The following is a 16,648-nucleotide window of genomic DNA, read 5'->3' on the forward strand; positions in this document are numbered from 1 at the left end:
GTAAACAAATATATTCATACAAAGAAGACAAAGAGGGAGGTTTATCAGCAATACAGGACTGTGATTTCTGGACTTAAGACTATCTCAGATCAAACTCGAGCTCTGCAATTCCTAGTGTGTCATTGTGAGGATTAAAAAAGATGATGCATTTAAATTGTTATACTTGTAGTCATTCCTTAAATGCTAATTATCATCCTTCTTGGAAAAGTTGATAACACTTCAATAAGTAATCCCTAATATATTCATCAGAAAGGTAAATGCATAATTATAAATGTGATAAAGGATAAAAATATAAGTCTTGTGGTTCTCTATTGCCTGTGGAGTTATAGATGATCACCTGAGAAGGTGGTTATTGAGTCAAGGATAACAAATCAAGGAATTAAGGACAGGGAGAAGGTATAAAAATAGCCTAGGGAACTACCTGTGCAGAGACCCTGAGGGTGGAAGGAGATGGCATTGTGCAGAATTTTGACAGCTGTAGGGGAGCAGTGTTAGCGTAGGTCATATATCTATATATGTATATATGTATGACTATATTTTCAATGGGAGTAGGATCTTGTTAGTTTTATACCTATGAGAGTAGTGATCTATTACACCCAGCTACTAGCACAGATTGCAGCAGAAGCTTTTCCCTCCAAAAATACTGATTGAAATATAATTATGCACACACGTGCACACACACATGCGTAAACATGCTTATTACTTAAGGCAAGACTACATGAACATTTAGTGAAACAAGGGCATTTGGCTGCTTATTTAAGATGAGACGTGGTTGGGTACATGGGATAGAAGAAGGTGCAATCAACAAGGGACCTGTGTAGGTTGGTCATTTAAAGATGACCGAGGTAAAAGGGAATTTCTAAGAAAATATAAATATAATGACAGTAAATATTATATTTTTCAACTTTCTTTAATAGTGTATACAAATTTACATATTCTATTTTATAAATTGTTTACCTATATAAAGGAAGTATTATTTGTGGGCTGGATTTGCAAGTATTAAGATTTTAAAATGCCCATATTGGTCAAAAATGATTTTTTTAAAATGGCTGCTGAAAAGAGGCAAATGAATTGATCTCTGGGACCAGTTAGCACATGGAGCTGAATAATCTTTAGCTGGTTTTTGTACATTGCAATTAACATTTTGTAAGCATTTTAAGTTAGATGAAGTCCTTCTGTGTTGCTGTTCTAAACTCCTTTTTTTTTCTTATTTTTGGCTAAGCCAATTATTCTTAGTGAGTACTGTTGAGTAAAATGTATCATTTCTCTTGGTAAAGAAAAACACAGAGAAGGGGAACAGAAGAAGACTTGTCTCCTACTTTATTCCGTTAGATAGTGTTTTACACTCCTGACCCTACACGTTTGGCACAGGCAAGTTTATTTCATGTGGTGGTATTTAAAGATTCGTCTAAGGGACAGAGAGTGCTTTTTATGAAATAAGGTTAAAAATTGTTCATTTGAATGATATTACATAGAAATCATTTGCTTTTAGATAGTTGAAGTTGTACATATGTAATATTCCTCCTAAATTGTTACTCATAAAAATAAATGGAATATAAGTTTGTGCTTAGGAATTCCATGAATATTTATGTGTAGTATTACAAGAGAATTTTACTACTTTTGATTGCAGAAAAAAACGATTATGTTTCTAATCTTTATTCCTTGATATCTGTTTTGTATAGGCTATTTTGGTAAAATAATATTTTCTGTACCATATGTCAGGATATAGAAAAGGTAGAGCTGATTATTAAAAATAAATTTGCAAGTAGAATTGCCATTCTTATTGCCCTAACCAAATTAAAAAAAAAAATCTGAGAATTTCAACTGATATTACAGCAAACCAAACAATATACTATCCAATATTTTTTATGTGGTTTCTATAAATAATAGATAATGCAGAAATATATTAGGAAGTTTAAATACTATTGTAAAGTTAGTTCAAATACTATTTTTTAATAAATATAAATGGTAAAAATATAAATGTTATATATAGCATATATGTGTTATTTAATAAGCTTTTGTTTTTTCTGATTGATGCAACTAAATTAAAATTGCAAAAATTGATGCAACGAAATGCATAAAATGCAATAAAATATGAAGCATGCTGAACAAATCATTTACATGTTTTAAGATACATTATTATGGGGCCTGCCTGGTGGCATAGTGGTTAAGTTCGCGTGCTTCTCTTCAGTGGCCCAAGGTTCAGGGGTTCAGATCCCAGGTGAGTACAGATGCGCCGCTTGTCAAGCTATGCTGTGGCAGCATCCCATATAAAGTAGAGGGAGGTGAGCATGGATGTTAGCCCAGGGCCAATCTTCCTATGCAAAAAAAGAGGAGGGTTGGTGTCAAATGTTAGCTCAGGGCTAATCTTCCTCACCAAAAAAAAAAAAAAAAGAGAGATACATTATTATGAGAGTTATTGAAACCATTTAAACACTGATTTTATTTGCTCGTACTTTCCAAAAAATAGTCAACAAAATTATACTGCATTAGTGTTCTTAAAATAATGAAAATATACTATATTTGCACATAACGCAATAGATTCTAGGATGCTTTCTCATATATTTAATCCACTTCTATTTAAATCCTTTATCAATCTGCTAGGAAGATATTAGTCATTTTACATATACAGGAACCAATGTACAAAGAACCTCAAGGCCACATAGCAAATATGTGGTAAAACTAGCACGTGAAACTATCTTTTCTTATAGCCTTGATTGCTTCCAAAAGTCACTTTATATATATATATAGTGAGGAAGATCAGTACTGAGCTAACGTCCATGCCAATCCTCCTCTCTCTTTTTTTTTTCTTTTTTGCCGAGGAAGACTGGCCCTGAGCTAACGTCCGTGCCCATCTTCCTCCACTTTATGTAGGACGCCACCTCAGCATGGCCTGACAAGTGATGTGTCGGTGCGTGCCTGGAATCCAAACCCAGGCCACCAGCAGCAGAGCGCATGCACTTAACCGCTACTCCACGGGTCTGGCCCCACGTCGCCTATATATTTTACAATATGTTCACAGATATATTGCTTCTATATTAGTCCATTTGGAAATATGTTAAAAAATGGGAAGGGCCAGCCCAGTGGCATAGTGGTTAAACTCGCACACTCTGCTTTGGCAGCCCAAGGTTTGTGGGTTTGGATCCTGAGTGTGGACATACACACTGCTCATCAAGCCATGCTGTGGCGGTGTCCCACGTACAAAATACAGGAAGATTGGCAACAAAGTTAGCTCAGGGCTAATCTTCCTCACCAAAAAAAAAACAAGGGGGAGGGGATATTGTCTGATATAGTGGATCAGAGAGTGAGTTTTGGGATGCAACAGATGTGTTTCCAATTTGGCTCAATTACTTCCAGCTAAATGATCCAGCACAAGTTAAATAATTGAGGATAATAATGAAATACTTTGCAGTTATTCTTATTTTATTAATTTTATTGCTTATCCATCTCTGGTGGCAAAAACATAATATAGTATGATTGGATAATTGTGATTATCCTGAGATTCATTATATTAGTCTGCTCAGGCTGCCATAACCAAATACCACAGACTGGATGGCTTAAGCAACAGAAATGCATTTTCTCACAGTTCTGGGGGGTGGGAGTCAAGATCAAGGTGCCAGCAAGGTTGGTTTGTGGTGAGGCCTCTCTTCCTGGCTTGCAGACAGCACCTTCTCACTGTGTCCTCACATGCTTTTTCCTCTGTTGTGCAGGTAGAGACAGAAAGATCTCTGGTGTCTCTTCCTCTCCTTAGAAGGATACCAGTTCTAGAGCATTAGGACCCCACCTTTAAAACGTCTTTTAATCCTAATTACCTCCTTAAAGGTCCTATCTCCCAGTACAGTCTTGTTGGGGGTTAGGACTTGAACATGAATTTGGGGGACCCACAATTCAATCTATAACATTCATAGAAAAAAATTAGATTAAAAGACTATATAGGTAACATCATGGACTCAAACAGTATGGCTAACAGATTTGGAAGAAAATGTGCAACTGTATTTATTACAATTTGCTCATTCATTTTTAAAACAAATATTTCTTGAAGCATTTGCTATATGCTAGGCTATCTTCTAGGTGCAGGGAATGACACGGTTAATATTTAACATTTCCACCCTACCTCCCCTAGGTTTTAGTGAGGCTAAACCCACTTCAAGAAAAAAAGGGAGAAGAGACAAATTCAGTTTTGCTTTGCTTTTTGAAAAATGATGAGTAAGATTTCTAGGGAAAGACGCAAGGGTGAGCCATATATTCTTCCTATATAAAAGGACCTGGGGTGGTTGTAATTGGGCCTTACAGCATCCTTAGGATGTTAAATGTATAGCTACCGTGTATTTGTCCCTGATTCCTGCTGTGGGTAAGAGAGTTATGGAGAAGTATTTCCACGTGGAAAATTACTATTTTTAAAATATTTGTCATGTTTAACTACAAATATGGCCACTGTGAGATTATTACTCTATATTTGACAAAAACTGTAAAGAGAAGTAGAAATTTTAATAACAATAACTACATTTCCAAACTATAGTTCTTGTAGTTATTAACTTTTTCTCTTGATGAATAAAAGAGGCATTGAGGATTAAATGTGAGAATAAGATTTTCTATTTTGAACTCGCACTAACAAGTTATTACCTTTTAAATGTTAAAATTCATTAATTTTTTAAAAGCTAATATCAGGTAAGTGAGAATATGTTTTGGCCATCCTTCTTTTTAGTACAAAAAAGAATATTAGGGGGCCGGCCTGGTGCTCCGCTGCAGCAGCCTGGGGTTCGCCGGTTCGGATCCCGGGCGCGCACCAACGCACCGCTTGGCAGGCCATGCTGTGGCAGCATCCCATATAAAGTGGAGGAAGCTGGGCACCAGGGCCAGTCTTCCTCAGCAAAAAAAGAGGAGGATTGGCAGATGTTAGTGCAAGGCTGATCTTCCTCACCAAAAAAAAAAAAAAAAAAAAGAATATTAGGGATATAATTTTAGAGAACATTAGAAGGTAGATTAGTGGTTCGTACTTAATTTTAAAAAGTGGCTTATATTCCTCAAATGTTAATTTATTCAACATATATTTATTGATTACCTCCTATGGATTGGACATGATTACAGATATGGTTGCAATAGTGATAAAGAGGGAAGTCAGGGGCCTTACTTTCATGAAAATTATATCCTATTGGTGGTGGTGGAGGGCAGAGAGATAATGAACATATAAATAAATAAAAGAATACTAAGAAGTGTGATACATAAATGCCACTGTGAAGGTAAGGCAGGATGATTTAATAGGGCAATAAATGGAGTGTCTGATTGCATTTTTAGATAAGGCTTGCATTAAAAAGGGACTTTCAAGATGAGACCTACATAACTAGAAGCAGCTTGCCTTGTACAGATCTTGGAAAGGGTTTTTCTGGGATATAACTGCCTAAAGCAGACACAGCTTAGCATGATAAGGGTGGAAAAAACCACAAATGTGTAGTAAAAGGAAAGATTGTGGAGATGAGGGTGGGGTGGTGGGAAAGTCAGGAACCAAATCAAGTAAGACGTCATAGAACAAAGTAATGGATCTAGAGTTTGTTTTCACTGCAATAGGCAGACACTGAAGTGGAAATGACATAAGGGGTGTGTGTGTGTGTGTGTTTAAGCTTCCTTGAGTACTTAGTGGATAGTGGATGATAGAGGGGCAAGAAATAAAGTAGGAAAGACAAATCTGGATGACATTGCGGTGTCCAAGGTGAGAAACGATCATGTGTTGGGCTAATGCTGTCATCATACAGATGGTAAGAAGCCACATATCTTAGAGTGAGTCTGCACAAGCTTTCTCACTGGTTGGAGGGCGCGGGGTCTCTTAAAGAATGATTTGAGGGTGTTGCCATTTACCTAATAAAGACAATTGGGTGAGGAACAGTATATGAGCTGGGAATTTGAAATACGAGTTAGAAGTGTAGAGGTAAGGTCGTGCTGGAGATAGAATTCTGGATGTCATCAGGATAGAAAGTGTTTTAAAGCCGCATCACTGGATGACATCATCTAGAAAACAAAAGTAGATAAATAAGAGGTCCAGAACCCAATCTTGGGACATTATAGAATTCACAGTTTTAGTTTTTCATGTATTCATTTTCAAATTCAGCCTTACATTTTCTAACTTCTCCGATCCAGGCATTCCAACTATAGTCCTAGCAGATAGAAAGTCCAAAGGTCAATGACATTAAGCTGCAACATTTTCACATCCATGAAATCTATCTGTCTACCTATATGGACGCCTAGAGTCTTATTTAAAATTTGAAATGACTGCTTTCTGCAATGCCCCTACACAGTTTTTGGTAGCTCAATTTCCTAAATGACAACTCCAGGCTAAAAATAAAATTTTCCAGCAATAAAGGTGGAAGCTGCATAGCCTATTACAACCTAGCCTCAAAAGTCACTGTTGTGGACTGAATTGTGCCCCCTCCCCCCAAATTCGTATGTTGAAGCCCTGACACCTAATATGACTAAATCTGGAGACGGGGCCTTTAAAGAGTTAATTAAAGTTAAATGAGGTTATAAGGATGGGACCCTAATCCAATACTGCTCCAATATGATGGTGTTCTTATAAGAAGAGGAAGAGACATCAGGGGTGCCTGAACACAGAGCAAAGGCCACGCGAGGACACAGAGGGAAAGCAGCTGTCTGTGAGCTAAGGAGAGGAGCCTCAGCAAAAATCAACCCTGCTGCCACCTTGATTCTGGACTTCCAGCCTCCAAAACTGAGGAAAATAAATTCCTGCTATCAAAGCCACACCACATGGCATATTTTGTTATGACAGCCCTAGAATACTAATCTAGGAACTTGGCTTAACTTCTGTTATGCTCAGTTGGTTCAAGCAGTTACTAGCCCACAGGTGTTAGGAAAAGGCACTCTTAATGAGAAGACTGCCAAGTAATTTGCAATCATGTTTCAAAGTCACCACATACTATTGGCTTTTTGTTGATATTAGATCTCCCTACTCTCTTAACTTATATTTGGACTCATGTTATTGCCTGTATGTATGGAACTTTGAGTCTAATCACTTGTAATCTTTTGTTAATGTAACCCATGGTGACAGGTTTGTGATAATTATTACCCTGTGATGACATTGCACTGGTAGACTCTGAGTTCTATGTGTTTAGTTTTTTTTAAATGAGATATAATTGACATATAACATTGTGTAAGGGTAAGGCATACGACATGTTGGTTTCATCCATTTATATGTTGCAACATGATTACCACCTGAGTGTTAGCTACAGCTGGATCATGTCAGGTAATTATCGTTTCTTTCTTGTGGTGAGAACATTTAAGATCTTGTTTCTCAGCTACTTTGCCTTAACCACCATGTTTGTCCCTACATTTCTTTTTGCAATAGAATGTCCTTGCTTAGGACAAGTAGAAACCTTCTGGAGATTTTACTAAAATTAAGTTAGTGTTATTTGAAATCTCTAGTATCAATGTCTTTATACCTCAACTCAATCCTCTCAGTTTATTAGTTTTTCTTTTCTTTTTAAAGCAACTTGGATCTAAGAACAAATAAGCTCTCTATTCATTTGATAAAGCATTTAGAATTAGGGTAAGGGTTCAGTACCATGAACAACAACTTAATATTTTAGAAAAATTCCTCTTGGCTGCTATCAAACGAATTATAGGCAAATTCAAGAGATTGGACTTCAAGAGAAATAAAGAAGATGCCTCTCTTGCTTTTCAAAGTCTCTTTGTGTATTCTAGTTTTTTTCTTTTTCTGGGAGATATTTCATTTTTTATTGAATTTTTAAGTCATGAATGGCCTGCTTTTCTGCTTATATTTTCCTGTGAATGTTAGTTTAATGGCCTGGTAAGAAAAAGAGTCACTTCGCAGAGCATTTAAAAGTGAAGTTTAGTGAACACTATAGATTTTTAAAATTCCTTCTCTAATAGGAGCCAATGTACAGAACAGCCCTTTTGGTTTCTAGATTTAGTAGAGAAATTACACCCAAATGAGGTATTCTCCAACACATTACACAGTCAACACTAACAACTTGATGTTTGTTTATTTCTGAAATTCATTGCAGACGTGTCCAAACAAGCTGACAATCAATAAGAATTTTTTCTTTATTACCATCTATCACATTAAACTAAGTGGGGTTTCTACAAATTAAGTGAAGTTTATCTACTTCTAAATATCATCAGACTTCTTTTTTTGCCTTAGCTTGAGTTGGTTATCGGCAAATTAAATGGATCTGAATGAAAAGTATATTCCCTGAAGAAATAAACATCATTCCCATAGAATGATATAGCAGAGCACTGGAGAATGAAGAATATTCATTAAAAATGAAGCACCCTGTGAATTAGATGGAAGAAAAAGCATATTATATTTTGAACAGGAGGAAAATAGCACTGTTTTTCTACATCAAACAGACCCTCAGTCAAAATAGTATCACATATCTGGCTGAGTTTGGGGCTATTACCTAAATGGAAAGAAAATGTATTTGTAAAAGATGTTTTGTATACCAAAATCTGCATTTATATATTCTGTAGATAACATTTACTACTTAGATTCCATGGAAACAGATGCTATCCAAATGCATAATTCAGTAATTGTTCATGGAATAGGTGAACTGAGAGTTTTTATGTCCATGATTGGAGTTTTAAAATATAATAAAAACAAGCATCTTCCATTTTTCCCTCCCAGAGTGTTATACATTATCCTACGTAGTTCCCCCCTAGCTATAATTCCAACCAAGTACTTACATTTTTGGCCTAAACTTTGGTCTAAACAATGTTGGTAAATATCCTCACAAAAGGCACGTAAAGTGAAATTGACTGAGTCAAATGTTGTCTCTTTATTAACATGGTCTACTTCTGCTGTCATACTTTGTTTCTGCTGCTCATATTTTGACAATTTTACCTTGGGGGACAACTAGAGGAACTGTTTCTGTGGTAGAAGGGAGAGATGGTAGAAGGAGACTCTATTTGTACCTTTTCTGTTGGCAATGATATGCCAAGTCAATGAATTAAATGTGAGCTTAGTATTAGGATTAGGGGACAGAGAAAAGGGCACCAGCAATATCTACATCAGCTAAGAAAGGGTGGAAACTACAGAATTACACATAAAGTAGTCCCAATCCTGGAAAGGAGGTCAGAAGCCACAATTAAGGGAGGCATAGGTATCATGGTGTTTAGGAATTGGGACTGAGACCAAGTTTATAACATAATAAGGATGGAGATAAGCTTTGAAGGCTCCAAAGAATCATTTTTCTTAGCTCTGTAGGAATTATTTCATTGTAGCAGTCCTATTTACTTGTCATATGTATCCTACTGCTTGATGCTTTGCCTAAAGTTCTCATTCCTGCTCTTTTAGTCTCTCCCTAATTTCCCACCTCTGCCACGGTGAATTCTGAGACTTGCTGGTTCTTTATGTTTCATCTCCATCTACAGGCTTGTTGCCTGCTTGAACCGCCTGTAACAGTTTGCTGCTTTTTTCTTGAGTATCTCTCCAGCTCATGATACCTAATCTTTCTTCAGCTGATTTGAGTTATGCCCTTCCTACAACTTTTACTCTGACTCAACATGGCCAGCTTAGGAAATGGGCTAAACCATTGCTTGCACCAGACATACACGTGTATAAACACTCACACAGTTCACTGACATTATTCCTGTGTAGTTCACTCTAGGGTCTGCTGTAGCTTACCTTCAGTTTATTGTTTCCAAGATAAGAGTTTCCCAGCATACTTGAAAATGTGCATACAGCTTTTGGTCTCCTTTGGGGTCAGCGAGATCTTGGGCTCATTCCAATCACCTTTTTTCTTAAAGCATCTGAGGTTGGGGTAGAGGGTTAACGCAGTGGTAGAGGGTGGCTTGCAGCAAGAAAGCAAGGTGCATTTACTTTCAGTTTCCAACGTCTCATTCAAACAGCCTCCTAATGTGCCCACCAGAAGCCCTATATCAGACTTGAGGACATCATTATTGACACTGCTTATTTCAGGTTTGAGGATTCCTTGATTCAACAATGACAGCCACACTGCTTTCTGGCTTGAGATCAGGGAGTGTGCTCCCTCTGGGTGACTCAGTTTGGCTCACACAGCTGTGATCTTTTTCTAGGAGTCTACGTTAATCTGGAGCATCTGCTGTCCTCTTACTAAGATAACATCTTCTAAATCCTTGCCAGGTTTCTACATAAGATTTTTCCTGGGGAAAACTCCTGGGGAGTTTTCCAGGGTAAATATGGATGAACATAAGACTATGTCTAGATTGCTCTGTTGAACATTCTCCAATGGGTCACCATTACTGTCATTATACACCCAATCTGAGGCTGTACGAACTTGAATACCAGTCATTGCCTCATCTATAATTTTCCCATGAGAATTTGTCTCTTTTAGGGAAACCTCCCCAAGAGAACCAACGCACACTTATAACAGCCAGGATGTACTGTACAGAAAATCTGGGACCTTTAAGTGTCACCTCCCAATAAATCTATGGAGTGTGGGAGGGCTTGAGCCCTAAGGAGTCCCAGCTGCTGCCATTTTTCCTTTATAAACATTACACACTTTGTCCCTCTTCTCCCAAAAGAGCTGGTACAAGTTTGAACACTTGCCTGGTTTCTGCACATAGCAGTCTTGAATTCCCCCCTTTTATGTTCAGTGTAGATGTGCATCTCTGTAACTGCAGCTGAAAGTGTCCAGATTTTCTGCCTACTCTGGACAGATCTTAGTGTTAATTGTTACCATGTGGTAGGCCAGAGGAAGATCTTCAGTTGGTGAGTAGGGCTCCCTCCTCAGAGGAGAGGAAGCAAACCCAAGACACTGATAAGTCTTTGCTTCTGCTTCATGGTGCTCAGCTTGCAACCATCTGTCCCACTCCTCCTCAGTTGTAGGCAATATAGTGAAGGACCATTTAATCTCTCTGTTGACCATACTATATTTTTACCTTTGTCATTTTCACCATTGATTTCCACAGATTTCCCTCAAATCCTCTTAATCAGTTTGCAAGGCCTTCATCCTTCCTCTTCCAGAAAGCCATGTGTCTATCAATATCACATGTTCATTGTCAAAATTGTCAAAACTGTGAAGAGTCTAAGATTTTATCCTACCTATAAACTAATTTATGGATGCTGTAAATTGGATATATATTCTGGTGTACAGACATGTAATTTTCATGGATATACAAACTTCTGTAATTTTTTGAAGACATCATATAGATGTCTTCAGCCTATAGACTAGATAGAATATAGATAACGAATTAAGTTACGACTTGACAGCATTGTCTTCTTGGCACTGATATTTAAGGAAAAGTAGGTTAATCTATCAATGTTACAATTTATAAATTATATGAATTGGAATAGGAATACATGGATATATTTGTATGCCAAACAATACATATTAGGTAGGTCAAATTCACAATAAAATTAAGCTATTATTGAATTTATTTATAGGAAAAGAGCCTGAGCCTTATAAAAAATAATGCAAAATTCACTTATGACAGATATCTAATGCTACTTATTCAGTAGTTTTCTATAAAATAATCATACCTGATATTTTCCCAGTAATAACTGCTTAAAATTGGTTATCTTCTAGCAAGCAAATGATTAAGTGTATTCAAATTTCTCCATAAAAAATGGAAACCTATTTTTAAAAAAATGTATAACTATGTATAAAATCCTTTATTGGACAACTGATAAAAGAGGATCAATTTTATTCGATGAGCTGTCTGTTTGAAACTATGCCTATGGAGGCAGAACAGTTTCATCAGAGTCATTAATAAAATATGTTACCCTTTGGTACCTGAAGATGAAAATGTAGTAGGTCTGTCTTCAGAGAAACAATTCAGAAATCATCTGGTGAGTTAACCAATTATTCGCTTGAAGACATTTTACCTACTTAAATGCTACCTAAGAATTTCCAGAGTATTACTTTTGGGAAGTAAAATGCTCCTCTAGTGTATTTGTCTTTGTTTCTTAAATGAAGAAAATTAGACTTAAAGGATGCTTTGATAATGAATCTAGAAGATGAATGCAGTGCACTGAGTTGAATTTGCACTATGTTATTTACATTCTTACTAGAGCAAGTTTTGCTGCAATAAACATGTTTGTATCTTCCAAAATAAAGCATATTAAGTCACTGAATCTCTTGAATGCAAACACAGAAGATAAATTAAAATTCCAAAGTAATTATTAATGATAAGTTCCATGGCTAACATAGATATTTCTTTATTTTTTCTGGTGGAAATGCAGAAAATTCAGTATCAAGATATTTGATGCTTGGAGCTATCACTAAAGAGGCGGCTGACTTCCTAGAATATCTGATTCCGTTTCAATATCCTTTGGCAACTCTTATCTCAGATTCAACCCATGGCATCTGAGAGTGGTATGTAATCATTTTATATAGCCAGAGAAATAGAAACAACCTTGAAATAAAGGCCAAAAACATATTAATTCATGAAATACCAATATGTTAATGAATACACATAGGTTTCTCCTTTTATTTAGCAAATTTTGAATTAGTATCTATGATCCTTCTGTTCTGCAAAGTATATTTTGGAATATTATTTTATGAGATTTTGAGGAGGCACATCTATTGATCATGTTAATTATTTATGAAATCATGCTATAATTATATAGCAATCACCCTTTAAGGAGCTTAGTCAAAATTTTGGCTATATTTTGGATATAAACATGTTCTCTAGATAATTATTATTATTTTTAAATTATGATATTGTCTTCCTTCTTTTGGATAAAATAAATCTTCTAATGCAAAGAAAGCTGACAGCACATTCTGGATAAGCATGTTCATGTGTTCAATCTACAGCATGCTGTATACTAAGTGGGCACTGATCAAGTGTTCTTGAGAAGAGGCATTTTTGGAAAGGAGAGAATAATTCTTGAGAATGTCTGGCTTACTTTGTAGAGCGCTGCCAGGAAGAGGACTATACTTGAAGGAACAGAGGACCTCTAACCTATGGGAAACCTGCACTTCTTCTCCAACCCCAAATACTAAATTAGGTCTAGAAAACTGGAAAACTCAATTATTTATTCTATATAGCTGCATTCCTCAGAATTCCTGTGTTTTTAGTGTTTTATAGTTTTTAATCACAAAAAAACATGACCCAAGTTTAAGAAGCCTCAAGGCAGAATCAGAAACATATATTTATTCTACATGTCTTGAAATGCTGTTAATCTACAGGGAAAAATAAAAGAAAATGTCTTCTTGGGTACTTAGTAAGCGAAGATGTTCTTGCATGAGAAGCGCCCATGAAAAGAAATTTGTAGTTAATGGATATAATGCTTATTTTAATAGATAAACAATTTCATACTCAATAAAAGTAATGCAGATGCATTTTGCTCTTCCTTTACATGTTGAGAATGTACAGGGTCATTACAGGTTCTGTGATGGTAATAATCACTTGCTGAAATGAAAGCACTCAAATGTGCAGCTCAATAGTCATTGTTTTATAGTTAGCCATTTGTTTTTTCAATAGCAGTTTACAAAGCATTTTACTATTGTGTTATATTTTACTAGTGGATTACATAGAATATTTTCTATTATTCTTTTGATATTAGCATTAAGAGCTACTAATATATATTAAATGCCCAGATAATATTAGGATTTCAATCCGATTTATTCCAGTTTCTGCAATTATATTTTAGCTGAATGTGTTACATAGTAAAAGGAAACTTGATATTGGATTTCCATTTGAAATGAAGACTTGACTCTTAACCTAAATCATGATTAACATGGCTATCATCTAGTTATCAAAAGGTAGCTAATAAAATAGCTAATGCAATGCTTATTTATTCACCACATATTTATTGAGGGCTTAATATGTGTCAGAAACCATCCCAGACAGTGGCCGTGTACCAGGGATGAAAACACAGAAATTCCTTCTCTCACAAGAGTCAAGCAAAGTTTTACTGAAAGAAGAAAATTTAGCCAAGACCCGAAGGAGATGAACCTTTGAGCCACATGGCAATGTGAGAGGAGAGTTTTCATATACAAGGAAAACCAAGCTCAAAACCGAGGCAGACATGTGCCTGTTGGGTACAAGAATGGAGTCAGTGTGGCTTCTGAAAAAATAAGGAGGGGAGACAGTACTAGAGAGAATAAGTTAAAAAGAGGTAACAGGGATCAGATCTTATAGGACTTTGTGCATAATCACAAGGACTTTGACTGTTACCTATGTATGGTTGGGAAACCATTGAATGGTTCTGAGAGACAAAATATGTCTTCTGCCTTAACTGAATAATTCTTGCTATTGGGAGAGAATAACCGGAGAATGAGGGCAGAGCAGAGAGACCAACTAGGAGGCAATTGAAATAAAGATGATGGTGGCATGGAGCAGGGTGGTAAAGATGGAAGTGATCACATATGGGCACGTTTTCAGAATATGTTAAAGGTAATGATAGGATTTGCTGACGTATGAGACATGAAATAAGAGATACAGAGAAAAGAGAGGGAAGCTAAAATTTGCTTGTTCCTACTTTAATTTTCAGCTCTTTTAGAAATGTATTCAAAGCTCTTGGAAGTTGTACCCATGTCACATTCCTACAAGTTATCTTAGACCTGTGCATGCTGAGACCTGAATAGGGTTAAATGTCCATTATCTCTTCCCTGGTCAAGTTTTTGTTTATACTCCTTAAGGGTGTCCTCTCAGAGGGCTGTGGTTGTGAACCCAGCAGCCTTCCCCTTTCCCCTAGGAAAATTTTAACTTGTATGGGAGATTTAGTAACAAATACAAATTCCTTTTTATCATTATCTCTTCCTCTTTATGCATCTTTATTTAAACACATCATGCTTACAAAATGCTAGTTATTGTATCTAACATATATAAAGCTTTATCACTTTATTTAGTTCTTATAGCAATGCTTTAAGGTAAGCACAGTAATGATCCTTAATTTATAGATTATAAAATAGGAACAAAACACTTTGAGTGACTCACCAGGGTTACTCAGCTAAATTTCAGATGCTTTGGGAAAGTCCACGCTGTTAACTTACTTTATATACCCTATGCCCTTTGTATTTGTTCAAATTATTTAGAAAATTTCCTAGGCATCCCATACACTTCAAACAACCATGACAAATAAAACTAACATAAGAAACTTATCATGTAAATGCATATTTGAAATTAAAAATAAATTTTAGAAGCTTATGATAGAACACCCATAATTTTAGGTTCTTGCCCTTTATACTTGGATGGAATTAATATGAAAATGAATATGTTTTTTGATGTTGCATATACTAAACCAATAATTTAAAACTGGCCCTGAGATACATAAATTCATGTATCAGTTCAATGGCCATGTAGCTTATTGTCCAACTGAGACAATTTGGAGTGAAAGGGGATAGTATTGATAATTATGATAAGTATTGATAATATTAGGACAATAGGTGTAAATAAGGATTGTCCTGGGCAAACTGGGCTATCCAGTCATCTTAGTTATGAATCTATGCATATACAATAGAACGGATTTGTTTTTTTGACATAAATTGATAGATTCTCTAATTAAAATAATTCAAGTTTTCTAATAGTATACAGTACAGTTTTGAAAATGCACCTTTTCACTTTACAGAGGAAAAAATCTGTTACTCTAGTAAACTAATATGCATAATTGTAAATTGTTTCTGATTGTCTTGTCAGACTTCCTACTATTGTGATTGTATTCATTATTCAATCATTGTGTCGGGAATAAAAGCAAATCCATGGAACAACACACTGTGAGATGAGAAAATGATTTACAGCTTTGAAAATCATGGCTTCAAGATCTTCTTTATGTTTGTTTTCTCAAATGGCCTCAGCTTTTCCCCATGTTTACATTAAGGCAGAGAACTGTTAGTAGAGCCCTGTGGTTGTGGGTAAAATAGTATAGCTATGTAAATAGATGTGCTCTTTTTCTTTTCTTAGCAATGTGATCCCCAAACTCAGGCAGACACTTTTCCCTTCACTGCCATTCCTGGGGAGTAGAATGTTCCAGTACATAAAGCCTGACTCTGATCATGTTATTCCCCTGCTCTAATGGATTTCCACCACCTACAATACAAAGTGTGACTTCTTACTCTGATTGGAGGGTATGTATTATCTACTCCTTTTCATTGATTCTAAGATACATATTTTTCCCTCATTTTAGCATCCGTGAACCTGAGAGGAGAATCACATTCACAGTTGGTCTGGCAGCAGTTGTGGTGAAACAATTTCCTGACTGCTGTCGTTGAACTTGGTTATAACTGCTTATATTTTGTCGTCATCTCCAATATCTAAAAAGACACAAAATATATTTTTCAATTGATATAACATTTCTAAGTGATAGAGAGTTATTGTATCATATTTTATTTGGAAGCATGATTTTTTTTTTTTGCTTAAAAATCGTGTATAAATCAATGATGCATCTTATAATCAATATATCTTAAATTTGGGGGAATACCAAAGCTTGCAGAGTTCATTCCAAAATGCTTTTATTCATATACCTCATGCCCTTGGAATAGTACCCTACCTTACAAATGTCACAGTAACAATATCAACATCAGATACTGCCTGATGTGATGGACTGGGGAGAACACAGCATAATTTCTATGGTGTACATTAGACAAAATCAAATTGATGGGAATTCTACACAATAATTGACCAGTAATATTTAATAATTTAAAAGTCATGAGACAGATTGAGAAATTACCCCCAATTGGAGGAAAATATGGAGACA

General features: G+C 35.9%; 1 long non-coding RNA gene across 1 annotated transcript in view; it reads left to right on the forward strand.

Annotated features, from left to right (window-relative positions):
• LOC147913444 (uncharacterized) overlaps nucleotides 1-13,472 on the forward strand; it is a 40,808-nt gene extending 27,336 nt beyond the window's left edge. The window contains exons 3-4 of the long non-coding RNA XR_015548670.1: nucleotides 12,191-12,323; nucleotides 12,864-13,472. This is a non-coding gene — a long non-coding RNA (uncharacterized LOC147913444). The remainder of the gene's footprint in view (nucleotides 1-12,190; nucleotides 12,324-12,863) is intronic.
• The last annotated feature ends 3,176 nt before the right edge of the window (nucleotides 13,473-16,648 follow it).

The sequence above is a fragment of the Ceratotherium simum genome, chromosome 27 (genome assembly GCF_057802395.1).
Source record: "Ceratotherium simum simum isolate JZ-2026a chromosome 27, ASM5780239v1, whole genome shotgun sequence".
NCBI classification, from domain to species: Eukaryota; Metazoa; Chordata; class Mammalia; order Perissodactyla; family Rhinocerotidae; genus Ceratotherium; species Ceratotherium simum.